The sequence below is a fragment of the Oryctolagus cuniculus genome, chromosome 14 (assembly GCF_051225735.1).
Source record: "Oryctolagus cuniculus isolate XC-2025 breed Fujian yellow rabbit chromosome 14, ASM5122573v1, whole genome shotgun sequence".
In the NCBI taxonomy this organism is placed as follows: Eukaryota; Metazoa; Chordata; class Mammalia; order Lagomorpha; family Leporidae; genus Oryctolagus; species Oryctolagus cuniculus.
Genome location: NC_142880.1, coordinates 42820514 through 42847060, shown reverse-complemented (window position 1 = coordinate 42847060; position 26547 = coordinate 42820514). Strand labels below are relative to the sequence as shown.

Here is a 26547-nt window from a genome sequence, read left to right as displayed (position 1 = left end):
TATAAACAACTCACATTTCTTAAAATTTCAACCTCATTTTGGTCTTTTTATTTAAAATACTTTGAATATTTGTCCCCATCTATATAGACTGTGCTGACAAATCTTACACCAGGTACAAAGTACTTCTGGTCCCATCTGTGACAGCAGTGTTTGTGGAATCAGTATGGTACTGAAGGAAAGAAGGTGCATTCAAAGACACCAAGCCCAGATTTGAATTCTGGCTTCAATTTTTTACCTGCACAACAGTCGATTCATTGTAGCCATTGAATGAGGCATGAATATACAAGGGAATTTCCAGGTGGAAATGCAGAATTTTTAAGGAACTAGGTGGGAATCCTGATCACAAATTCACAATCTGTTTCAAAAGAATGGAGAGATTTGAGAAATGGGTGTCTTATGAGAGGGCACACAGAGTTACATGAGTCTCATTCTTCTTCCCCATGCTATTAGTTAGATCACTTGGGACTTTGACAAAAAGACTACTGGGATAGCATAGAATTCTGAGATTAGGGCACAATAGCCTTGAGAAATCTCTTGTGAATGACAGAGTGCTTTGAGGGCTGCAGTGCTGGAGAAAGGTTGCCCTGGGCCCTGCACAGGTCTGTCTTATGAATCAAATGTGCAAGAACTGATCTGGAGTTATTTGAGGTTACAGTGGAAAGAGTGTTCTATGCAGTGGACCACCAGGCAGACGGGGAGGAGGGCCAAGGGCCACCCAGAGCAAACCTGTGTCTCTCCTGAGTCTTGGGAGTTATTTTTAGGGATTCCTGATAGCCACTCCTAGAGATGGAGTTGCCTTTCACCTCCACCAGGTTCTTAGCAGGCAATCATTTGTGTCTGTCCCGCCTTTTCATCAGAAGGTGTCCTAGAGATGGCCATGATGTGGGCAGTGAAAGAGTAGCCAGGAAAGGAGATGGCTGTACTTCCACTTCTGTGCTTCTTGCTAAGGGAAGCAACCAGATGTTATTTCCAAATTCTGGCTAAAATCTGACCATGAGCCTTTGATTTCCTGTGAGTGACCAAAAAGATCTTGAGATTGCCTGCTTTTTCATCCAATGAACACATTTGAAAGGTTGAGAGGGAGGCAAAAATAAAGTTTCATTTTGAACATGTCATAGGTAAGATTGTCTTATGCTCCAGTGACCCTTGGAGGGTGCCATCTAGGGCAATTAAGTTGCCCACATGATCCTCTGTTTCCTTATCTCTGAATTGTTATAATGACACAGTCTTTGCGCAGGAAAAGAGCAGTAATGATGGTACAGTGTTTCTTTCTTGATAAGGGTTTGATCAGTGAGATCTTTCAAACTGTCTTACTTAATTTTAAATTATTTCATAAAATAATAGTTTTGATTTGATTACAGCCTTCTGGAAAGAGAAAGATATTTAGAGAATAAAGCACGTTAAAATGCCTCAATTTTATTCTGATGAAGGGTTTCTTTCCTATCTCCACAGTGCCTTTTCAACCTTCCACAATGCTGGCAGGTAGTTAGCCACTTGTGCCTTTTGTTCTGAAAGCCAGAAATAGAAGCAGTGGGATTTCCATCTCCTCCTCAAAAGAGATGGAAAGGCAGGACAAAGCTTATCTCCTCTGAGAACACCTGACAAATCCTTGCCTAGTTTTTACTATCCATGGAAGCTGTGTTTTCTGAGTATTTTAGGAGCAAGGGAAAGAGAACATGGGCTCCAACAGAGCCTTAGAAATTGTCGCCTCTTCCTTTGCTGACTATTGGGGTGACAGTAAACAGATGATAGGACTTCAACAAAAGCCATAACTGAGTTTCAAAGAGACTCCAGTACCCCAACACTTCTCCCCTTACTCCCTTGCTTGGTACAGAACCAGAGACTCAAGCGTTCAGCTTGAATTAGAGCTCCTGTTGCCTTTTCACCACTTGTTAACTAATGTGCACTATTTGAGAGCAAGGGGTATGTAGTTCTTTATTGAGATACTGTTGGGTGTAGAAATAGGAGTAGCCTCCACGTTGGAGTTTTCACAGGGGCTATGAAACTCTGGTGGAATTCAATGGGTAAAAGAGGACTCTACTGAGAACTCAGGAGGTGTAAGTGGAAGTGCAGCTGAGCATGATTTCAGAAATTATAGTTGGTATGTCTGCTGTTGTCATGCTGGATTGGGAGAGTGCGTCACTAATAAGATGACACAGAGGCTCATCAATATCAACATCTGGAATGACTGCCTGGGGGGACGGGCATTGAAAGTGTCAGGAAAGGTCCTGTTTTAACTCTCAGCAGAGATTAATTTCTGTAGTACGAATACTCAGGAACTCTGAAAGAGCAGGTAATGTTCTGTGTGGGAAGTGTTTGTGGATGAATTTGGTTTAATTTCAAAAAGTTTCGTTAGCAATTCGGGTGAATTTGCATTGTTGAAAAAGGACATTTTTGGTGTAACAAATATAGCAAATTTGTCTGTATTTCTCTCTTTTTTATTAAAATGATTGTTGATGTAAGATGAGCAGTCAAGCAGAGGTCCTTTAATGATAAATAGCCATCTTCTACCCCAGTGTTTCTCACCCATGGGTTACACTCCAAAGAGCCAACTCTTTTAAAATCAATAGTGTTTATTCTCCCTGGTGTTTATTTCTGGTTTCTAAAGAATTGGTATGTCTGTTATACCTTTATCTATCTATTTTAGATCACCTATTGTCTCCCTAAATAGAAGACAAAAATATAGAAATTTGAAACTATATAATTTTAAACAATATTTTTACTTCTTAATTTAGAAATTTTCTATATATGAAATTTTGTGTTGGAAATTTTTCATCTTTTGTTCCAGGGTTCCAATTTCCTCTAGTTTTTATTCTGGTTCTTAACAGATAAGGAATTGATGTGGTCTTTTTTATTGGGGGGCACATGCCATGCTATTTAGTTGGGAAGTTCTATGGTTTATTCTATTACACATTTCATAATTTCTTCACTCCTATTTCCTCTTTTCTCTCAAACAGGCATTATAACACTGGTAAATAACTCAGTCAGATGTTGATTCTGTGATTCAATTTTCTAAATTTCTTTTTTTTAAAACTTTTATTTAATGAATATAAATTTCCAAAGTACAGCTTATAGATTACAATGGCTTTTCCCCCCATAACTTCCCTCCCACACACAACCCTCCCCTACCCTCTCCCACCCCCTTCCATTCACATCAAGATTCATTTTCAATTATCTTTATATACAGAAGATCAATTTAGCATATATTAAGTAAAGATTTCCACAGTTTGCACCCACATGGAAACACAAAGTGAAAAATATTGTTTGAGTGCTAGTTATAGCATTAAATCACATTAAGGACAGAGATCCTACATGAGGAGTAAGTGCACAGTGACTCCTGTTGTTGACTTAACAAATTGACACTCTTGTTTATGGCATCAGTAATCACCCTAGGCTCTTGTCATGAGCTGCCAAGGCTATGGAAGCCTTTTGAGTTCGCCGAATCTGATCATATTTAGACAAGGTCATAGTCAAAGTGGAAGTTCTCTCCTCCCTTCAGAGAAAGATACCTCCTTCTTTGATGACCTGTTCTTTCCACTGGGATCTTACTCACAGAGATTTTTCATTTAGGTCATTTCCTTTTTTTTTCCCCACAGTGTCTTGGCTTTCCATGCCTGAAATACTCTCATGGGCTTTTCAGCCAGATCTGAATGCCTTAAGGGCTGATTCTGAGGCCAGAGTGCTATTTAGGACATCTGCCATTCTATAAGTCTGCTGTGTATCCCTCTTCCCAAGTTGGATAGTTCTCTCCCTTTTTTACTCTATCAGTTAGTATTCACAGACACTAGTCTTGTTTATGTGATCCCTTTGACTCTTAGTCCTATCATTATGATCAATTGTGAACAGAAATTGATCACTGAGACTCGTGAGATGGCGTTGGTACATGCCACCTTGATGGGATTGAATTGGAACCCCTGGAACGTTTCTAACTCTACCATTTGGGGCAAGTCTGATTGAGCATGTCCCAAATTGTACCTCACTTCCCTCTCTTATTCCCACTCTTATATTTAACAGGGATCACTTTTTGGTTAAATATAAAAGTACTTAAGAAAAATTGTGTATTGATTACAGAGTTCAACCTATAGTATTTAGTAGAACAAACAAAAACTACTAAAAGCGATAAAGTATTAAGTTCTTCATCAACAGTGAGGGCAAGGGTTGATCAAGTCACTGTTTCTCATAGTGTCCATTTCACTTCAACAGGTTTCTATTTCGGTGCTTGGTTAGTTGTCACCGATCATGGAGAACATATGATATTTGTCCCTTTGGGACTGGTTTATTTCACTCAGCATGATCTTTTCCAGATTCTTCCATTTTGTTGTAAATGACCAGATTTCATTATTTTTGACTGCTGTATAGTATTCTATAGAGTACATGTCCCATAATTTCTTTTTCCAGTCTACTGTTGATGGAAATTTGGATTGGTTCCAGGTCTTAGCTTTTGTGAATTGAGCTGCAATAAACATTAAGGTGCAGAGAGCATTTTTGTTTGCCAATTTTATTTGCTTGTGGGATGTCTGGGTTGTATGGTAGGGTTATATTCAGGTTTCTGAGGAATCTCCAGATTGACTTCCATAGTGGCTTAACCAGTTTGCATTCCCACCAACAGTGGCTTAGTGTCCCATTTTCCCCACATCCTCGCCAGCATCTGTTGTTGGTAGATTTCCAACAGTTGTCTCAGCACCATTTATTTTTATTTTTTTTAACTTTTATATAATGAATATAAATTTCCAAAAGTACAGCTTATGGATTACAATGGCTTCCCCCCCATAACGTCCCTCCCACCCGCAACCCTCCCCTTTCCTACTCCCTCTCCCCTTCCATTCACATCAAGATTCATTTTCCATTTTCTTTATGTACAGAAGATCAGTTTAGCATACATTAAGTAAAGATTTCAACAGTTTGCTCCCACACAGAAGCATAAAGTGAAAAATAATAGATGATTTTTTAAATGATGATGATCAGATCAGACCTATTGTCATGTTTAATCCCAGTGAGAGTCAAGTTGGGATATTAATTTCCTTTTTTTTTTTTTTTTACAGAAGATCAGTTTAGTATACATTAAGTAAAGCTTTCAACAGTTTGCACCCGTATAGAAACACAAAGTGAAATATACTGTTTGAGTACTCGTTATAGCATTAAATCTCAATGAACAGCACATTAAGGACAGAGATCCTACATGAGGAGTAGTGCACAGTGACTCTTGTTGTTGACTTTACAAATTGACACTCCTGTTTATGGCATCAGTAATCTCCCTATGCTCCAGTCATGAGTTTTCAAGGCTATGGAAGCCTTTTAAGTTCTCCAACTCTTATCTTGTTTAGACAAGGTCATAGTCAAAGTGGAGGTTCTCTCCTCCCTTCAGAGAAAGGTACCTCCTTCTTTGAAGACCTGTTCTTTCCACTGGGATCTCACTCACAGTAATCTTTCATTTAGGTCTTTTTTTTTCCCCCGAGTGTCTTGGCTTTCCATGCTTGAAATACTCTCATGGGCTTTTCAGCCAGCTCGGAATGCCTTTAGGGCTGATTCTGAGGCCAGAGTGCTGTTTAGGACATCTGCCATTCTATGAGTCTGCTGAGTATCTCGCTTCCCATGTTGAATCACTCTCCCCTTTATTTATTCTATCGGTTAGTATTAGCAGGCACTAGACTTGTTTATGTGTTCCCTTTGACTCTTAGTCCTTTCATTATGATCAATTGTGAACTGAAATTGATCACTTGGACTGGTGAGATGGCATTGGTACATGCCACCATGATGGGATTGAATTGGAGTCCCCTGTTGTGTTTCTAACTCTACCATTTGGGGCAAGTCCGATTGAGCATGTCCCAAATTGTACATCTCTTCCCTCTCTTATTCCCACTGTTATGTTTACCAGGGATCACATTTCAGTTAAATTTCAACACTTAAGAATAACTGTGTATTAACTACACAATTAAACCAGTTATATTAAGTAGAACAGACAAAAAAAACTAAGAGGGATAATGTATTAAGTTTTTCATTAACAGTCAGGGCTATGCTGATCAAGTCACCATTTCTCATAGTGTCCATTTCACTTCAACAGGTTTCCTTTTTGGTGTTCAGTCAGTTGTCACCGATCAGGGAGAACATATGGTATTTGTCCCTTTGGGACTGGCTTACTTCACTCAGCATGATGTGTTCCAGATTCCTCCATTTTGTTGCAAATGACTGGATTTCGTTGTTTCTTACTGCAGTATAGTATTCTAAAGAGTACATATCCCATAATTTCTTTATCCAGTCTACCGTTGATGGGCATTTAGGTTGGTTCCAGGTCTTGGCTATTGTGAATTGTGCTGCAATAAACATTAGGGTGCAGACAGCTTTTTTGTTTGCCAATTTAAATTCCTTTGGGTAAATTCCAAGGAGTGGGATGGCTGGGTCGAACGGTAGGGTTATCTTCAGGTTTCTGAGGAATCTCCAGACTGACTTCCATAGTGGCTTGACTAGTTTGCATTCCCACCAACAGTGGGTTAGTGTCCCTTTTTCCCCACATCCTCACCAGCATTTGATGTTGGTAGATTTCTGTATGTGAGCCATTCTAACCGGGGTGAGGTGAAACCTCATTGTGGTTTTAATTTGCATTTCCCTGATTGCTAATGATCTTGAACATTTTTTCATGTGCCTGTTGGCCATTTGGATTTCCTCTTTTGAAAAATGTCTATTGAGGTCCTTGGCCCATCTCTTAAGTGGGTTGTTTGTTTTGTTTTTGTGGAGTTTCTTGATCTCTTTGTAGATTCTGGTTATTAACCCTTTATCTGTTGCATAGTTTGCAAATATTTTTCCCATTCTGTCGGTTGTCTCTTCACTCTCCTGACTGTTTCTTTTGCAGTACAGAAACTTCTCAATTTGATTCAATCCCAATAGTTGATTTTGGCTTTGACTGCCTGTGCCTCCGGGGTCTTTTCCAGAAATTCTTTGCCTGTGCCAATATCTTGAAGGGTTTCTCCAATGTTCTCTAATAACTTGATGGTGTCAGGTCATAGATTTAGGTCTTTAATCCATGTTGAGTGGATTTTTGTGTAAGGTGTAAGGTAGGGGTCTTGCTTCATGCTTCTGCACGTGGAAATCCAGTTTTCCCAGCACCATTTATTGAATAGACTGTTCTTGCTCCAGGAATTGGTTTTAGATCCTTGATCAAATATAAGTTGGCTGTAGATGTTTGGGTTGATTTCTGGTGTTACTATTTTGTTCCATTGGTGTATCCATCTCTTTCTGTACCAGTACCATGCTGTTTCTGTACCAGTACCATGCCATTTTGATTACAACTGCCCTGTAGTATGTCATGAAATTTGGTATTGTGCTGCCTCTGGCTTTCTTTTTGTTACACAATATTGCTTTATCTATTCGAGGTCTCCTGTGTCTCCATATGAATTTCAGCATCATTTTGTCCTGATCTGGGAATAATGTCTTTGGTATTTTGATTGGTTCGCATTAATCTATAAAGTGCTTTTGGGAGAATGGACATTTTGATGATGTTGATTCTTCCAATCCATGAGCATGGAAGATTTTTCCATTTTTTGGTATCCTCTTCTATTTCTTTCTTTAAGATTTTGTAATTCTCATCGTAGAGATCTTGAACGTCCTTGGTTAAGTTTATTCCAAGGTATTTGATTGTTTTTGTAGCTATTGTGAATGGGATTGATCTTAGAAGTTCTTTATCAACTGTGGCATTGCCTGTGTATACAAAGGGTGTTGATTTTTGTGCATTGATTTTATATCCTGCTACTTTGCCAAACTCTTCTATGAATTCCAATAGTCTCTTAGTAGAGTTCTTTGGATCCCCTAAGTAAAGAATCATATCATCTGCAAAGAGGGATAGTTTGAGTTCTTCCTTCCCAATTTGTATCACTTTAATTTCTTTTTCTTGCCTAATAGCTCTGGCTAAATATTCCAGAACTATATTGAATAGCAGTGGTGAGAGTGGACATCCCTGTCTGGTACCAGATCTCAGTGGAAATGCTTCCAACTTTTCTCCATTCAATAGGATGCTGGCCGTGAGTTTTTCATAAATTGCTTTGATTGTATTGAGGAATGTTCCTTCTATACCTAATTTGCTTAGAGTTTTCATCATGAAACAGTGTTGAATTTTATCGAATGCTTTCTCTGCATCTATTGAGATAATCATATGGTTTTTCTTTTGGAGTTTGTTAATGTGGTGTATCACATTGATTGATTTGCAAACATTGAACCATCCCTGCATACCAGGGATAAATCCCACTTGGTCTGGGTGGATGATCTTTCTGATGTGTTGTTGTATTCTATTGGCGAGAATTTTATTGAGAAATTTTTGTGTGTATATTCATAGAGACATTGGTCTCTATTTTTCTTTCAATGCTGCATCCTTCTCCAGCTTAGGGATTAAGGTGATGCTGGCTTCATAGAAAGAATTTTGGAGGATTCCATCTTTTTCGACCGTTCTGAATAGTTTGAGAAGAAATGGAGTTAGTTGTTCTTTAAATGTCTGGTAGAATTCAGCAGTGAATCCATCTGGTCCTGGGCTTTTCTTTGTTAGGAGGGCCTCTATTACTGTTTCAATTTCTGTCTCAGTTATGGGTCTGTTTAGGTTTTCGATGTCTTCCTGGTTCAATTTAGGTAGGTTGCATGTGTCCAGGAATCTATCCATTTCTGATAGGTTTCCCTTTTTGCTGGCATACAAGTCCTTGTAGTAATTTCTGATGATTCTTTTTATTTCTGTGGTGTCTGTTGTTACATTTCCTTTTTCATCTCTGATTTTATTGATTTGGGTCTTTTCTTTTCTTTTTTTAGTTAGTTGGGCCAATGGGGTGTCAATTTTGTTTATTTTTTCAAAAAACCAGCTCTTCGTTTGGCTGATTTTTTGTAATGTTTTCTGGATTCAATCCTGTTGATTTCTTCTCTGATTTTAATTATTTCTCTTCTCCTACTAGATTTGGGTCTGGTTTGCTGCAGTTTTTCTAGATCCTTGAGATGCATTGAAAGTTCATTTATTTGGTGCCTTTCCAATTTCTTGATGTAGCACCTATTGCTATAAACTTTCCTCTAAACACTGCTATTGCTGTATCCCATAAGTTTTGATATATTGTGTTGTTATCCTCATTTACTTCCAGAAAGTTTTTGATTTCTCTTTTGATTTCTTGAATGACCCAGTGTTCATTCAGGAGCATGTTGTTCAGTCTCCATGTGTTTGCATACGCTCTAGGGATTCCTGAGTTGCTAATTTCCACCTTCATTCCATTGTGGTCTGAGAAGCTGCATGGTATGATTCTAATTCTTTTGAATTTTCTGAGACTTGCTTTATGGCCTAGTATGTGGTCCATCCTAGAGAAGGTTCCATGCACTGCTGAGAAAAATGTAAAATCTTTAAATGTAAGATTGAAAGTTCTGTAGATATCTGTTAGATCCATTTGGGCTATAGTGTCAATTAAGTCTGCTGTCTCCTTGTTGATCTTCTGTCCTATTGATCTGTCTATTTCTGAGAGTGGAGTATTGAAGTCCCCCAGTACTGTTGTATTGGGATCTAAGTCTCCTTTAAGTCCCTGAACATATCTTTTAAATAAACCAGTGCCCTGTAATTAGGGCATATACATTTATAATAGTTACATCTTCCTGTTGAATTGAACCCTTAATCATATAGTGTCCCTCTTTGTCCCTCTTATCAGTTTTTGTGTTAAAGTTTATTTGGTCTGATATTAATAGGGCTACACCTGCTTTTTTTTTTTTTTGGTTTCTGTTGGTATGGAATATCTTTTTCCAACCTTTCACTTTCAGTCTGCATGCATCTTTGTTAGAGAGATGTGTTTCTTGTAGGCAGCAAATAGATGGGTTTTGTTCCTTATCCCATTCAGTCAGTCTGTGCCTTTTAACTGGAGAGTTGAGGCCATTAACGTTCAATGTGACTATTGATAAGTAGTGACTTTGCCCTGCCATTTTCCCAAAGATATTTTATAGTATATGCTTTGAGCTTCCTGTGATCTTTTGCTGGTATGTTTTCTTCCTTTACCTTTTTTCATATTGATGCCCTTTTTCTGTGTTTCTGTGTGTAGCACATCTTTCTTTAAGCATTTTTTGCAGGGCTGGACGAGTTGCAACAAATTCTTTCAATTTATGTTTGCTATGAAAGGTCTTTATTTCACCTTCATTCACAAATGAGAGCTTTGCAGGATATAATATTCTGGGCTGGCAGTTTTTCTCTCTTAGTACCTGGGCTATATCTCGCCATTCCCTCCTAGCCTGTATGGTTTTCTAGATTTCTTTTATTTTCAATTTATTTTTTTCTTCTCCATCTAGTGTTATTTTCCTCTCCCCTTTACAGGATGTCTTTTAGTTGTATTATCATCAACTTCTAAGACTATTTTAAAATATATTTTTTACAGATGACGTTTTTCATATTTCAGGGGTGAGATGTCTCATCTTTCTGCATATATTCACTACAGATTTAAAAAAATATTTCTTCAGTATCTCATCATTTCAATTTTGTTTTACTGTTGCTCTGTTTTGGTCTGCATTTCGTGTTGTCAGAATTCCTCACTTGTCTTGTGGCCCAAGCTGTTTATTTATCTGTGAGACTGAGGTACTTAAAGCCTGATCTGAAGCCCTATGGATACAGCTGAGTTCTGTGGATGAGTGGCTTCTCTGACAGTTTTTTAGTATCTGAAGAGATTTTCACTGGAAAATCCTCAATTAGCTGCTGTCTCTGGAAACCAGTGAGAAATGGCATAGGCACCTCCCTTTTTAGTACTCCCTAGAATTGAATCAGATCTGGGTTCTTTCCCCACATCTCAGCTGTTATTAATAGTATTTCCAAGAATATAGGAGAGCTAATGGCTCTGAGATCTTGACTTCAACTGTTGGGAAAAATGCCCAGAAGTGGGATTTCTAGATAGATGTTCTATTTTAATTTTTTTCATGAGCCTCCATGCTGTTTGCCCTAGTGATGACACCATTTTACATTGCTTCACACAGTGAGCAAACATTTCAGTTTCTTCACATCCTTGCTGACTCTTATTTTCTTAATTTTTAAAAACCATTTTAATACTTACTATCAGTTGCCTTGATTACTATAATAGTAATGCTTGTCTCTCCCCAAGACCTTTGTTGTCTTTCTACACTGCATTTTCCACATAACATCAGAATAACCTTTTACAATTTAGTTCAGATTATTTCCTTTCTTATTCTGCTGTCTATACTGGACTGCAAGGCCACACAGGGACCTGGCTAGAGTGTGCCATGTTTCTCTGCACACTGGGCTCCTTATCATCTTGGGCCTTTGCATCCCTTCTCCACTCTGCTTGCTGTGCTTTCCCTCAACATTTTCCCACCTGGGCTTCTCTGTGTTGTTCAGATCTCAGCTTGGAAGTACCTCGGCCTCACTGGCTATACTTTCACCCATGGGGCCCTTCCCTGAATGAGTTGTGCTTAGAGGGATTTGGACATGTAGATTACAGCCTTTTCTGTGAGTATTAGATGTTCCTCATTGTCCTGGGATGGGAGAGTTTGCAGCAGGGAGTTTCCACACCATTGGTTCTGTTATTTGTTCTTGGTTTGTCTGGCTTCAGGCTTCTGAATCTGTGCACTATGTCACATTTTGGGACAATAGTTCTTTGTGGAGAGGTGTTCTTGTGAGCATTGTAAGATGCCGAGGGCATTCCTGGGTTTAACTCACCAGATGGAATTAGCATTTTTTAGCTCCACCTATGAAGACACCCAAACTCGAATGTCTGCACTCATTGTAAAATATGTGATGGGGGCCAAAATTCTACCTCCTTCCCGGTTGAGAACCACCTGCCTAATCGATGAACAGAGTAAATACACAGTAAAAGCCATTCTTTCCCAAGTTCCTGGGCAAGGTCCTAGGGGCCCTACAGTGTTTTTCCAGGGTCTTTGTGTTTATCTGTTTGTGGTGTGTGTGTGTGTGTGTAATATTTTCAAAAGTAAATACTGTTAACTCTAATTTTCACTTCATTGTATTTCCTTCAAAATCCTGGTTTGTGTGTTGTGTTGGAGTGGCCATGGGCATGTTTGAGACTCAACTAAGTTTGTTCAAATTGTGTTTAGAGGGAGTTGAACATGTAGATTGCAGTGTTTTCTGTGAGTATTAGATGTTCCTCATTGTCCTGGGATGGGAGTTTGCAGCAAGGAGTTTCCACACCTTGTGCTTGCTCACTTGGTGCAGGAACATGAAGATTCAGGGCCATAGGTAATACACTGATTTGAACATGTCTTATAGCACCTAGTGTGTGGGTAAGAGATGTACAGAGACATAGGCTGGTTTGTGGAAAATGTGGTTATTGAAAAGTCAAGATTGTGAAAGGAAGATTTCCTTCTCCTCACCCAACAGAATGAAAATTATCTCCTGTCAAAAATACTAAGTTGTGTACCATATACTGTATTTGTTCTCCTTTTTGTGAGGGTCATGCAAAGTGGAATTTTTCAGATTATTTTTGTGATCAAAAACATTTATATAAAAAACATCTCACTTTAACAGGTTTTATGAGAAACGGTGACTTGATCAGCCCTTGCCATCACTGTTGATGAAGAACTTAATACTTTATCCCTATTAGTATTATTTTTGTTTGTTCTACTTAATACTTTTGGTTGAATACTGTAATCAATACACAGTTATTCTCAAGTGTTGAAACTTAACTGAAAAGTGATTGCTGTTAAATATAAGAGTGGGAATAAGAGAGGGAAGAGATGTGCAATTTGGGACATGCTCAAGCTGACTTACCTCAAACGGCAGAGTTAGAAACATACCAGGGGATTCCAATTCAATCCCATCAAGGTGGCATGTACCAATGCCATCTCACTAGTCCCAGTGATCAATTTCTGTTCACAATTGATCATAATGATAGGACTAAGAGCCAAAGGGAGCACATAAACAAGACTGGTGTCTGCAAATACTAGCTGATAGAATAAAAAAAGGGAGGAGAGAACTTCCATTTTGACCATGGCCTTGTCTAAATATGATCAGAGTCGGTGAACTCAGGGGGCTTCCATAGCCTTGGCAACTCATGACAGGAGCCTAGGGTGATTACTGATGCCATAAACAAAAGTGTCAATTTGTTAAGTCAACAACAGGAGTCACTGTGGACTTACTCCTCATGTAGGATCTCTGTCCTTAGTGTGCTGTACATTGTGATTTAATGCTATAACTAGTACTCAAACAGCATTTTTCACTTTATGTTTCTGTGTGGGAGCAAACTGTTGAAATCTTTACTTAACGTATGCTAAACTGATCTTCTGTATATAAAGAGAATCGAAAATGAATCTTGATGTGAATGGCAGGGGAGAGGGAGTGGATAAGGGGAGGGTTGTGGGTGGGAGGGACGTTATGGGGGGGAAGCCATTGTGATCCATAAGCTGTACTTTGGAAATTTATATTCATTAAATAAAAGTAAAAAAAAAAAATCTCTAGTAGTTCATGTATGTAAGAAATTTGGTGAAAATCTTCCCCAAACTGACAAAAATGCTAAAAGTGTCACTCCTAATGTCAAATTGTAAAGTTGAAATATACCCTGATTGAAGTACCAAAATATATAGTCAAAATGCATGAAAAATGCTCTGGGTATGTATTAAACAGGTGATCAGTTAATATGCTGTTTTTTTTTTCTGTTGTAGTATTTAGTTGTACTGTAGTTTTAAAATTATTTCTAACACATTTTTATTCTAAATTTATATTCATTTCTGTATCTGATTTTAAATTAACATTTTCTATGTCATTTCTTTCTTAGTGAAGCCCCCTCCCATCCCCCTACACTCTAACTTATTAAGCTAGAGGACACACAACTTGGACCAATTCTGGCTTAACACTTCTAGGGGCAGGAGAATTGAGAGTAGAGAAATTTCTTTTATGTTCCCTACTTATAGCTTACTAGAGTGCATTTCTCATAGTGGATTCTCCATAAACAAATTCACAATTGTTTGGCTTGTCTTGCAGACAACATTGAGCCTCTTCTAGGCTATCTTGCCTGCTGGCTGTGTACACTTTCAGCTTTCAGGAGTGGGTTAGAGAAAAACCCAGGAAGACCAATTATGCATTTGTTTTATTTTGTTTCTTGATTATTACTTTCTCAAATATGTAGCTTTTTAAAATGTAAGATTTCCTAGTTTATATTTTTACCTTATTTTCCTCATTAGTAAGGCATGTATTTTGTATCACTAAAATATCCATACTATCTGAAGCAATTTACAGATTCAATGTAATCCCTATCAAAATAAAAATAGCAATGCCATTCTTTATAGAAATAGAATAAACAATACTAAAATTTGTATGGATCTGCAAAACACCCAGAATGGCCAAAGAAATGCTGGGGAAAATTATTTAAGCTGGAGGCATCAAAATTCCTGATTTCAAAGTACTACAAAACTATAGTAATTAAAACAGCATGCTGCTGGCATAACAACCAGCATAGATCAGTGGAACAAAATAGAGATCCCAGAAATTAATTGACGTATACACAGCCAACTGATTGACAAAGTTGCTAAGAACACATACTGGAGAAAGTATAATCCTTTCAATAAATTATGCTGACAAAACTAGACATATATATGAAATTAGATTCCTCCCTCTTACCAAATACAAAAATCAACCCACAATGAATCAAAGACCTACATGTGAAATTGCTAGAAGAAAGCATAGGGGAAACACTTTAAGGCATTGGTGTAGGCAATTATTTCTCAGATCAGACCTCAAAAGTGCAGGAAATTAGCAAAATCAGACAAATAGAATTTTAAAAAACTCAGAAGCTGTTGCACAGCAGATGAAAAAATCAATAGAGTGAAAAGATCAAACAGAGTGGGAGAAAATATTTGAAAGCTACTTATCTGACAAAGGATTATCCAGAATATATCAAGAACTCAAAAAACTCAACAACAAAAAACACAACCAACGCCATTAAGAAATGGGCAAAGGACCTAAATAGATGGTTCTTAAAAGAAGACAAATGGGCTGATGCCACGGCTCACTTGACTAATCCTCTGCCTATAGCACCGGCACCCCAGGTTCTAGTCCCGGTTGGGGCGCCGGTTCTGTCCTGGTTGCTCCTCTTCCAGTCCAGCTCTCTGCTGTGGCCCCGGAAGGCAGTGGAGGATGGCCCAAGTGCTTGGGCCCTGCACCCGCATGGGAGACCAGGAGGAAGCACCTGGCTTCAGATAACAACAACAACAACAAAAAAAAAACAAGAAATGACCAGCACATATATATAATATATATATGAAAAATCGTTACTAGCTCTAGTCCACAGGAAAATGCAAATGACAATGACAATGAGATATCACCTGACTCCTGTTACAATGGCTGTTATCAAAAAGACAAAGTAATAAATGCTGGCAAAGATATGGAGAAAGGGTAATTCGTACAATATTGATGGGGGAATGTAAGTTAGTACAGTGACTATGGAAAATAGTACAGATTTCTCTTTAAAAACTAGAAGTAAAACTGCCTTATGATTCAGCAATCAAGCTACTACCTATATATGCAAAAGACATGAAATCATTGTATCAAAGAGATATCTGTAGCACTATTCACAATAGCCAAGATATGGAATCAAGCAAGGTGTCTGTGCATTCTGAAATAAAAATCTAACAATAATAGGATTTTTGAGGGGATTAGATGAAATTAAGTACATGAAGCCTTCAGTGCAGTAGCTGGTACACAGTAAGTGGTGACTGAATATTAGCTACTACTTCTCTGATCTTATTCCTAGAGCACTTGTCTCATTTGTCTCCATGAAATCATAGCTATTGATAGCACCATTGCAAAGTAGGTTTTGTATTTCCTCAAGCTCATCAGAGCCCTGGGATGAGGCTGGTCACGGGTGGGAAAAGATTGAAGAGCATCACAACTTCACACTTTCCCACAAGCTTTCCAGCTGTGGCAGAACCTCTCGGGGTCATGACCCTGTGGAAGCGAGCATACCAGTATGGGACTCAGTAGTGTCTTCCAAAGCAATGCTTACAACTTCCAGAGGTGGCTAAAATTTTCTGATAATGTATTGAAATGATTCACAGTACTTGAACAATAGATTTAATATATCATCCAGATTTCTTTTTGCTTGGACATCATTTTTGTTAGAATATATTATATAGAGGCAATTACAGGCTACAATAACAATTATTTATATAGTGCAAGATCACAGGACTAAATCTAGCCCAAATCCCTACCCTAAATATGACAGAACCAAAAATGGGCTAGAAATACTCACTAACATCAAACCCTGGACTTTCCAGATTCTTTTTAGGTTGAAGTAGTTGAGGATTGACCTTTAAAACCACAGTATACAAATTATGTTAGATCAACACTGCCATAAGGACAAGGTAGTAGAAGCATGGTTATTTGCTAGGAATTAAGGCATATAAAGTTTACTGTAGCTCTGATACCCCCACCCCCAGAAGGATTTTAAATATTAAACAGTGTCATTCTAGAATGTCATGTTTGCACTTTTTATTTTTTTGTGTGTGTGTGCAAATTTATGTCTTCTGACTCCAACTTGTAAAGGTTATATTGAAGAAATTTGGTCTTTCTGAAGTTTGCTCTTAAGTCAATTAAGTAAAATTTAATTCTGTATTGCTGGTGACCTTCTGAAGCATCCAGATATTTTGCAAATTTAATGTGAAACTCATTAATTAACTCCACAAAATTTGCTGTATGTGTAGCTAATGCCAGCTGCTGTGATAGGTAATGGGATCCAATTTCAGAAACCAATGCAGTGTTCATGGAGCTGTGGCCAGAAAGGCTGCTGTGCAGGAGAGGTGCTGGGTGTGGTGTCAGTTTGTGTAACAGTACCGCATGTTCCAAACAGAGGGTAGTTGAGAAAGGTGCACAAAGGAGATGTTTAAGATGAGGCTTGGTGGGGGGATTTGTGGTTTTCAGTGTCTGGGGTATTAGTTGGGGAAAAGGAGGGATCTGCTGAAGAAGTGTGAAGAGGGGAAGCAAACAACGAAGTTGTCTGTCTGCTCTGCATCACAGTTTCATGAGCAACACTGAGCTACTGCAAGGTTTCTAAGTATCAGACATACCTCGTGATGTTTGTACTGAAGAAAGATATTTTGACCCTAAGGTGAAAGCAAGAAAGTGTAGTGAGCACAAACCAAGTTGGAATGTGTTAGCTTCGACTATCTATTAAGGAATCAGTATACAGGCTAGTGTTTATCATCCATGGAAAGAAAACAAACACTAATGTTTGGAAAATAAACACCAATAAGTTAAAATTGTGTCATTATTTGCAAAATTCAAAGATCTCATATTCTTGGTTTATTTAAATGAGTAGTGGATTTCAGGTAATTACAGGAGAATTTCATCATTTTACTCCCCGTTTTAGAAAATTCTTTCTTTCTTTCTTGCTCTCCCCCTATACATCTAGGTTAATAAACTGTAAGAAAGCATTTTTTCAAAGAACCCTGAGGGAAAATCTAAGAAAGTTTTTGCTGTGGTGACCACACCTAAATTATTTCCATTATTCTACTTCAAAAATAAATAACCTTTAGGGCAGTCACTTCTTTTTCCCTTTATTATGCTAACACTCTGGAGGGAACATGTCTAGCTGAGAAACCCCATGAGTCACCTGGCTCTAGTAATACACTGCATTTTGCTCTGGTTTTACTCAAGTTTTCCATTTCCCTTGCCCATTGGCTTTCATAGCACACTCTTAACAAGGCAAAGGTGGAGCAGGCCTTTAGCCAATGATTAAGATGCTTACTCCCACATCAGCGTGTCATGGTTTGATTCCCTGCTCCAGCTCTTGACTCCAGCTCCCTGCTAATGCAGAGCCTGGCAGGCTGTGGTGATGGCCTCAGTACGTGGGTTCCTGCCACCCATGTGTGAGAGCTAGGTTGCATTCCCAGCTCTGAGATTTGGTTTCAGTCTAGCCCTAGATGTTGCAGAAATCTGAAGGGTGAACCAGTAGGTGGGAGCACTCTATATCACTCTTGAACAAATAAATAAAAACAAAAAATAGACCCTGTTCTTTAAAAGAAAAATACAGAAGCAAGAGACAGATAAACCAAAAGCCACCAGATATGTTATTCATCTGCATCATGGGCATGGCCTCCAGCTGGTTCATTTCTCTAGGGAGTTACAGCAAGGACAGGAGATTCAGGCTTATGAGCAGTACAGATCTGAAAGGCAAGCGAAACAAATCTCTCTGCACAGTGACTATGCTCCCTGAGGGGCCCATCCATAAAAATAGAGTTTGTTAGGGAGGTGAAGGCCACTAAGCAATTTTCCTGGGAGACAGAATTATGAGTCTGGGGAGAGAGCCTTGGAATACAATAGAAGGGAATGTACCGGCTTGGTATGAGATGACAAAGACATTTATTCAGTGTGGCTTGTTCTGTGCATCACTGGCTTGCTTCATCGAGATGTGTGCAGAGACTGTCACCTTGTATGGCTTCACGCCTTCTCTGCTGTTGATGCCATTTTGTGCTGTGTGGCTCTTCTCAGAGATCCTTGTGTGCTGCCTCAGGAGAGTGAGGGAGGCAGCATTTTCTCCTTTGCTGCTCTTCTGGAGCACCATCCAGGGTCTCCTCTCTCAAGGATCTTGAGAGCTCCTTAACTGAGACCAGCCACCAAACCTTGCTGTGGCCATGCCTCTCCATTCTCCTTCCTTCGAAACTTAACCCTGTCTCTGAAAGCAGAGCTGGGGATTAATACTCATGCAAGGTATTCAGGGAAGGAACTCTGGAGAAGGGGAGTGACATGGAATGTTCTGGAGCATGACCTGCACTCCAGGGTCAGCTCACCTGGAGATAGGGAGCCAGCTGTTTGTACCACATGTCAGCTGGGGATTGGCTGCCCTAAGTGAAGGTGAATGCTGTTTAACCTCACAGGCTAGACTGATACTTAGGCTGAGAACAATCATCTGTAGATGGAGCAGATTTGAGCCATCCACAACCAATGCTCAAAGCAGCTGGGAGGTCAGTCACCTTGATAACAAGTCAGTCTGGGTGCCCTGACTACAAACTACAGGGATTTACAATAATCTTTAAAGGATAATTTGGGATGCCTTGCTATCTTTCCTAAGAGTGTTTGCACTGTGTCCTAGACTAAAAGACAGAATCTGCATTCAGGAAGCTACAGGTATTGTGTTTGACTGATGTGGAGAATACTTGCAGGCATGAGTGGTGTCATTCTAGCATCTTCTTGTTGCTCATATTCACGAAAACCAGAGTTCAGGAGGCAAGTCTGGTGTGTCTGCCAGCTACAAATGTTTCCTGGTAAGCATCAGGGCTGTGTGACTTGATTTGTGCTTTGTATACATCCTCTAAGGCGCTGTGATCGCAGCCTTCCAGCACACACACATCCATCTCAGACATGCAGCCCTGGGAAGCTGAGTTAGAACAGACATGGGTTCCCTGCAGCTAGGCGCTGTGATCCTGCAGCAGAGTTGCCTGCCAGACTCATGCAACTCCTTCCTCAGTTCCAGTTCCTGAGCTGCTGATAATTCCATTTGCATTCAGGTCTCAGTCAGCTCTCACCAATGGAGTGAGGGCAGACACGTTTGTCACTTTGAGGCCTGTTCTTCCCTTCCCTGGGAGGATGGCAGTGCCCAGCTGGTAGACAGAGTGGAGGAGCTGAGGCACCGAGTGCATATGTGGAATTCCACCTGCAAACACTTGCACTGAATGGTTATGGGAACAGCAAATGTATTTCTGTTTTATTAATATTAGAACCCCGAAGCCACTCAGAATAGCTGATGTTAACTTAATTAACACAGATCTGGAACACTTGGTTGTTTGCAGTGAATACTGATTCACAGTAAACACTGGGAGTACGTATAGGGCAAGTGCACACTTAGCGAAGTGAAAATTTTCCAGTAACAAATCAAATGAATGTGTTTACATAATATAAAGGCCATACCAGAAGCACTGATGTGAGTTTATACTCCCATCATTGGAGCAAACACTAACAAGACCAAGAAAGACTTAGATTCAGTGAGGTCTTTCACCAAGTTTTTTGAAGTTCAAAAGTGTTGGTGTTGTACAAGTTGACACATGAACAGGACAAGGTCATTTTTGTTAATGAAGTGCTAAGATAATCTGGTCCTACAAAGTGACTTGGAAAATACATAAAAGTTATTGATGGGCTGAAAAACAAATGCTGTAGTATTTGACAAGTCATTTGTATAGATATGATGCCTCAAGTTGCATATTTGTTGTCCTCTTGTATTTTTGAGCATTTGAAGTTCTCTTTAGAATTCTTAAGTGATTACATTGTATGATGCAATTTCCATTTATTATGTCTCCATGGAGAGACACCGAATGAAGTCTTAGAATACTAACATTAGTTTTCTACAAACGTAGATCAGAATTTCTGATCACTTGGATTGAGTTGTTTGGCTTGGCTTTATACCAAGGTAAAAGGGGAATTCTTCAACTACATATTTGAGAAAATACATCATAATTGCCTATTATACCTAGAACAATTATGTGGCCCCACTCTGCCTTATGAAACCAAACAAGTAGGGAGAAAATGAGTTTCCTGTATTAAAATCTATCTAAACTCACTGCTGAAGGTAACTATGAGAAATGATATGCAGAAAGAAAGTGGTGCTAAAAATCTTCTGCAGCAGCAGGAACATGTATAATGGGCCAGGAAAGCAATTAATGTCATTTTTGTTTCTTCAGGCAGATGAATCAAAGTCAAGAGGAAAGCTCTATGCTCCTAAAATTCTTTCATAATTTCTTTGTCTTGGATTGTGGAAGAGTTCACTTGCAGAGTCCTTTCTTTAGCCACATAAACAGACTAACTATTCAAAGTATTTTAGAAAAATTCAGAAACTAAAAGTGATTTCTCCTGTATTTATTTATTTATTTTGCTTAAAAACTATAAAAGAAGAGGCTATTTGTTTACTGGAAAATTTGAATTAAAGCAGAGAAAATATAGCAAATAGTGGAAGCTTCCTCTAAACTACTCTTCCCATTAACCATGATAATCACTAATACCAATTCTGTGTATAATAGGATACTTAAAAATTTGTGGAAAAGTGAAATTAAAAAATAAATTTATTCATGTGCAAAGAAACCTGTGCATGTTTTTCCATAATACAGATTTTCATGAAATTTTTAGAGACCTTATATATGCATGGATTTCAAAATTTATTGCAGCAACATAAGCTTATGTTTTATTTACATTTAAAAATTTTGTGTATTTTTCTAAATTTTTTTAAATTTATATAAGCTGAAAAAATTTTATGTATTTCATATAGACAGATTTAAGATCATAATGCTACTTCCTACTCTTCCTCATCCTTCCCTTCTTATTTCTTCTTTTAATTTTTATAATTGCATACTGCATTTGAAAGGCAAAGATATTGAGAGAGAGAGAGAGAGAGAAAGAGAGAGAGAGAGATTGTCCATTAGCTGATTCACTTTACAAATGCTCACAATAGCCAGGATTAGGCCAGGCTGAAACCAGGAGCCCAGAACTTCCATACTGCTCACATGGGTGGCTGGGACCCAAGTACGCAACTATCACCTTCTGCCTCCCAGGGTACACATAAGCTTGAAGCTGGATTGGAAGTATAGCAGCCACGACTTGAACCTGCAACTCTGATGTGTGATATGAGTATTCCAAGTGGTAACTATCTACTGCTCTAAATGCCCATCCCAAGCTTACAGTTTAATTCCATTTTCTATGAAATTTTTGAAGTCCCTTCATATATGTGTATTTTTTATTTTGCTTTTCTATGTTTTGAACCTTTTTTTTTTTTTGGAGTAGAATACAAGTACACTATTTCCACGAGGGTAGTAGTAGTAGCTAGTTAAATGAAAAATCTAACCCCAGCCTGATCTATGGATCTCAGATTGAATGTAAATTGCACCACAGCTGTCTTCACTTGAGGCAAGAAGCAGGACTTTTGGTTCCTACATTAGTCAGCCACTGGAGCCCATGTACTAGGCCATGACTGCCAGGTACCTCGAGGTGAGTCACTGTATCTTCCAAGTGCTGGTACCTGGTGTTAGCTACTAGCACCAGCTCACCTCTCAGTCCCTGGGATCTGAGCAGAGATTCTGTGGAATCTGCTACAGTGTATTTGATGCATGTAAGTCTTTCTTTGTTATTTGAAAACAAAAGAGAGAGAAAAAGAGAAGGAGGGACAGGGAGGGGAAGAGATAGATAGACACCTCCCGTGCTGGTATGCTCCCCAGATGCTCACAACAGTAAGGGCTGGGGAACTCAGTCCAGCCCTCCCAAGCAAGTGAGGGAGACTCAAGTATTTGAGCCTTTACTTGTTGCCTCTCAGGGTCTGCAATAGCAGGAAGCTGGATTGGAGAGAGGAACTGGAACTAGAAACCCAGTACCAGATGCACGCATCCTAAGTGGTAGCTTAATCTTTGATCCAAATGCTTGCCCTGGTTTTTGCTCTTGAGTAATAAAGGCATTTAAAAACAATGACGTTTTTATTTTTAGCTGCCTCCCTTGGGTTTTGATATTTTGCATTCTCATCTTTACTGATGTTGAAATGCCTAAGCATATCCTATGTGCCAGACATTCTTCTAAGCACTTTTAAACCATTTTCTCATGTTATCCTCACAATAGTTTGTGAGATCAGTACTGTTATAATTCTCATTCTCCTGATGAAGATACCAAGGCAAGCCAGAGGTGGTGGAAGCTGACTTTGAATTCTGAGGTTCTAACTCTGGGGTCCTTTTATGCTCCTAGCCCTGACCATGGATTTTCCCTCTGGTTTTCTGTGGAAATGTCTTTTGCCTTAGTCCAATTTAAAGCTTGTATTTTGGGTTCCCTTTGTTGGACTTTATCACCAACTTGATTCTTTCAGCTTTATATTCTTGAGAAATCTTTCCTTGGTTTGATTTTCTGGTAAATCTTTTCTTATTCTTTTTAATTTGTCTTTTGTTGTATTTTGCTTAAATCACATCAATAAGACTTTGGTTTTGAAGAGAGATGAAAGCATGTGGTGCCTCACCTGTGTTGAATTAAAGCTCCTCTCTTTTACCCTCAACATATCTGAATCAAATACTTCCTTTAGTTTTTTTTTTTTTTTTTTTTTTTTTTTTTTTTTTTTTTTTTTGACAGGCAGAGTTAGACAGTGAGAGAGAGAGAGAAAGGTCTTCCTTTTTCCATTGGTTCACCCCCCAAGTGGCCGCTATGGCCGGCGCTCTGCACCAATCCAAAGCCAGGAGCCAGGTGCTTCCTCCTGGTCTCCCATGCGGGTGCAGGGCCCAAGCACTTGGGCCATTCTCCACTGCACTCTGGGCCACAGCAGAGAGCTGGACTGGAAGAGAAGCAACTGGGACAGAATCCGGCACTCTGACCAGGACTAGAACCTGGGGTGCCGGCGCTGCAAGCAGAGGATTAGCCTAGTGAGCTGCGGCGCTGGCCTTCCTTTAGTTTTAATCTAGTGGCACCAAACATCATATAGAAGATTTTTCCTATTTTCATGAATATTTTAATTAAATTCCAAAAAGGCTTACATTTGTTTCTAATTCCTTGTTATTGGTTGTAACTCTCAAAAGGCTGCTTTTCAGTTTCCTTTTTGTCAACATTCACCTTGAGACAAAAACTCATCTTCCAGTTGCTGATGATGAAGAAAGTGTTTTTGTGTCCTAGTAGGATGTATATGGAGAGCAACAGATCATGGAATTAGAAAACTCCTTCTGTGGCATAGAGAGCACATCATTAATGTAATCTTTATACATTTTTATCAATCTAGATTATCATTTTTTAGAATATGCTTCTGTTAAACAAAAAAACTTGTTTGATGCTGAGATAATATCTCCTATTCACAAGATACAAACTAGACAACATGGAAAATAATTTTCTACTTGCTCTATCTCTATATTTTCCAATGTTGATAAATTTACCTAATGATTATCTAGCTGCTTATGTCCTTTAAAATCCAATATCATTAAATTTTTAATAACCCTGTTTTCTATTTTTTTAATGAGACAGATTTCATAGAGAAGATGAAGGCCTTAGACTTCTTCCTTTCTTTTTTAGTGGGACTACTTGAGTTTATAAAATGCTCTATTACATTAAGATTTTTGTTAAAAATATTTTGGTGAATAAAAAGAATCTCTCTTGAATTTGTAAACTCTTAAATAATTTAGGGATTTTTTTTGCCTTCTTCCCTATATAAATACTTATCTTTGGTATAAGAACCTGGTGACTAGATTTAAATCTAGATTATGTCCCCAAGGTACTAGCACAGTCTGGGTATTCCATTCTAGAGAAAGAATTCTTAACTTTTTTGTTCTGACTGCAGGGTGTTTGACTCTGCTGATTTCTTCTACTGTAGGTTTTCCTCTGTGCTATTAATGGCTTCAACAGATTGCTGTCTTCCCACAGCAGGGACTTTGGCACCAAAAAGAGCTGTGATGGCAGATGTACTCTCACCTCTCCCACATGTAGAATCGTTCCACAAATTCCATGAGAAAAGTTCTACGATTTAAAATTAAAGAAGCAATGGGTTTTGAAGAATCAACCTCACACAGTTGCTTAGCAACAGCTAAGCATCATTCTGTATAATATGAATGAAAAAGGATTGATACCCATTTAATACTGCACTAATAAATGAAACCATTGCTCTCAATGTGGACAGCACATTTGTAGAATGCTGGCAAGGGAAGAATGTCAGTCTCACATCAGTCTTCGGTGTTTCAGTCTTCTGTTTAAGATTGTTGTCATTGACTGCGTATAAACTAAGTATATCAGATGAAGTTCTGTGAGAAAATAGAATTCTACTCAAACTGATCAACTAAAGAGGCTTGAATGAGAAGCTGTAGAGTTGTGGCAAGGTTGAGGGCATCACAAAAGGTGCTGAGGCAACCAGGACTAGCAGAGTGGGAAATCTAGAGAGTAAAAGGAGAGAATATTCTCGGAGCACCAGCACTGTGGATAAGCTTTGCATTACAGGATGCAGCAACCAGAATCACAGGACTAAAGTAGGGAGCATGAAGGGAGCAAATTTCCCAGCCCCTGTCTCTTTCTGCCCTTCCGTCTCCTGCCGGGGCCTGCCACTGGTGAAGAGGCTGAGAGAAAGGAGTCAGAAAAATCCAGTCTTTAAGGATCAGACTTCTAGGGAAAGACAGAGCTGTCAGAAAAAGGTAGAAATAGTTGATAGGTGGGATAGGAGAGGTCAACACATGAGTAACTTACACATAGGTTAGTATATTAGATATTTTGAATAGATTTTCTGTCATCTGTTCTCACAACCACCTGGCAGGCTTTATTGCTACCGATAAATGGAAAAGGTAGACCATAAAAGACTTAAGGCTGTATGCATGCCTCAGAGAACATTTCCATACTCTTTTTTTTTTTTTTTTTTTTTTTTGACAGGCAGAGTAGACAGTGAGAGAGAGGGAGAAAGGTCTTCCTTTACAGTTGGTTCACCCTCCAATGGCTGCTGCGGCCAGCACACTGCGGCCGGCGCACCGTGCTGATCCGATGGCAGGAGCCAGGTGCTTCTCCTGGTCTCCCATGTGGGTGCAGGGCCCAAGCACTTGGGCCATCCTCCACTGCACTCCTGGGCCACAGCAGAGAGTTGGCCTGGAAGAGGGGCAACCAGGACAGAATCCAGCACCCCGACTGGGACTAGAACCCGGTGTGCTGGCGCTGCTAGGCGGAGGATTAGCCTGTTGAGCTGCGGCGCCGGCTTCAAACTCTTAACACAGTCCGATGTGAAGGGATTGTAAGCCAGAAACATTCCTTCTTTTCTGTCTGCTCATCCCATTTTGCCCTTGAAGGTGCCCTCGAAGCTCTTCTTCCTTCTTAGCAATGCACACCCATGCTGATGCTCTAGAACTTCTACAGATACGAATGGTTCTAGCTTCCCAAGTGGCTCCTTCTAATCTAGAACCCGGGGTGCCGGTGCCACAGGCGGAGGATTAGCCTAGTGAGCCACGGCGCTGGCCTCCATACTCTTTATAATATCAACCTTAATACAATTTTTGCAGGGTTAGCTCATGCTGTTTTAGTGGTGTGAAATATTTTGTAATTCCTTGTTGTCCTCAAGATAAAACCTTAACTTTGTACAGATGGCCCATTGTTATCTGGCTTGTTTCTCTTTTCTCAGCTTCATCTTTTTCCTGTCTTAACGCATGCACCCAATAATACCATTATCCGAACTTCTTTCCCTATAACTTACCCACTCATTGTTCACATTTAGGGATGTTTGTAAATGTCACACATTTATCTGGTGCATCTTCTTTCAAATTATATTTTTGCATCTGGTCATCCCATTTTGATCTTTCAAACTTAGGCCAGCCTCATTATCACTTCTATCTGGAAATGTCCCAGGACCGCCTCTGTTCATTCTAGGTTAGGTGATTTTTTTCTGAATCCTTATGACATAATTTGAAAGTCACAATCACAGCCTCACCCACAAGATGCTGGGTGTGTCCTGTGCATGCTGTGTGTTCATGTTATTCCCTATGTCCATTTCCACAGCTGACACATGGAAAGATCCATACATGAGTTTAATTCTGAACAAGGGTTGTGAATTATTGAGTCTTTGCATACAATAATTACATTTGGATTTGGATGGGTAAGGGGCATCAGATTCTTCTCAATGCTCTTGATGTGGTTGATAT

The 26547-nt window shown here is 39.2% G+C and overlaps 1 long non-coding RNA gene across 9 annotated transcripts in view; it reads left to right on the top strand.

Annotated features, from left to right (window-relative positions):
• LOC149122308 (uncharacterized) overlaps positions 1-26547 on the top strand; it is a 291013-nt gene that overhangs the window by 46259 nt on the left and 218207 nt on the right. For 2 of the 9 annotated variants that reach the window (XR_016220637.1, XR_016220638.1), the window contains exon 3: positions 22239-22376. The exons of the other annotated variants lie outside the window; for them this stretch is intronic. This is a non-coding gene — a long non-coding RNA (uncharacterized LOC149122308). Of the gene's footprint in view, positions 1-22238; positions 22377-26547 lie in introns of those variants that run through there. 9 annotated transcript variants of the gene reach the window in all.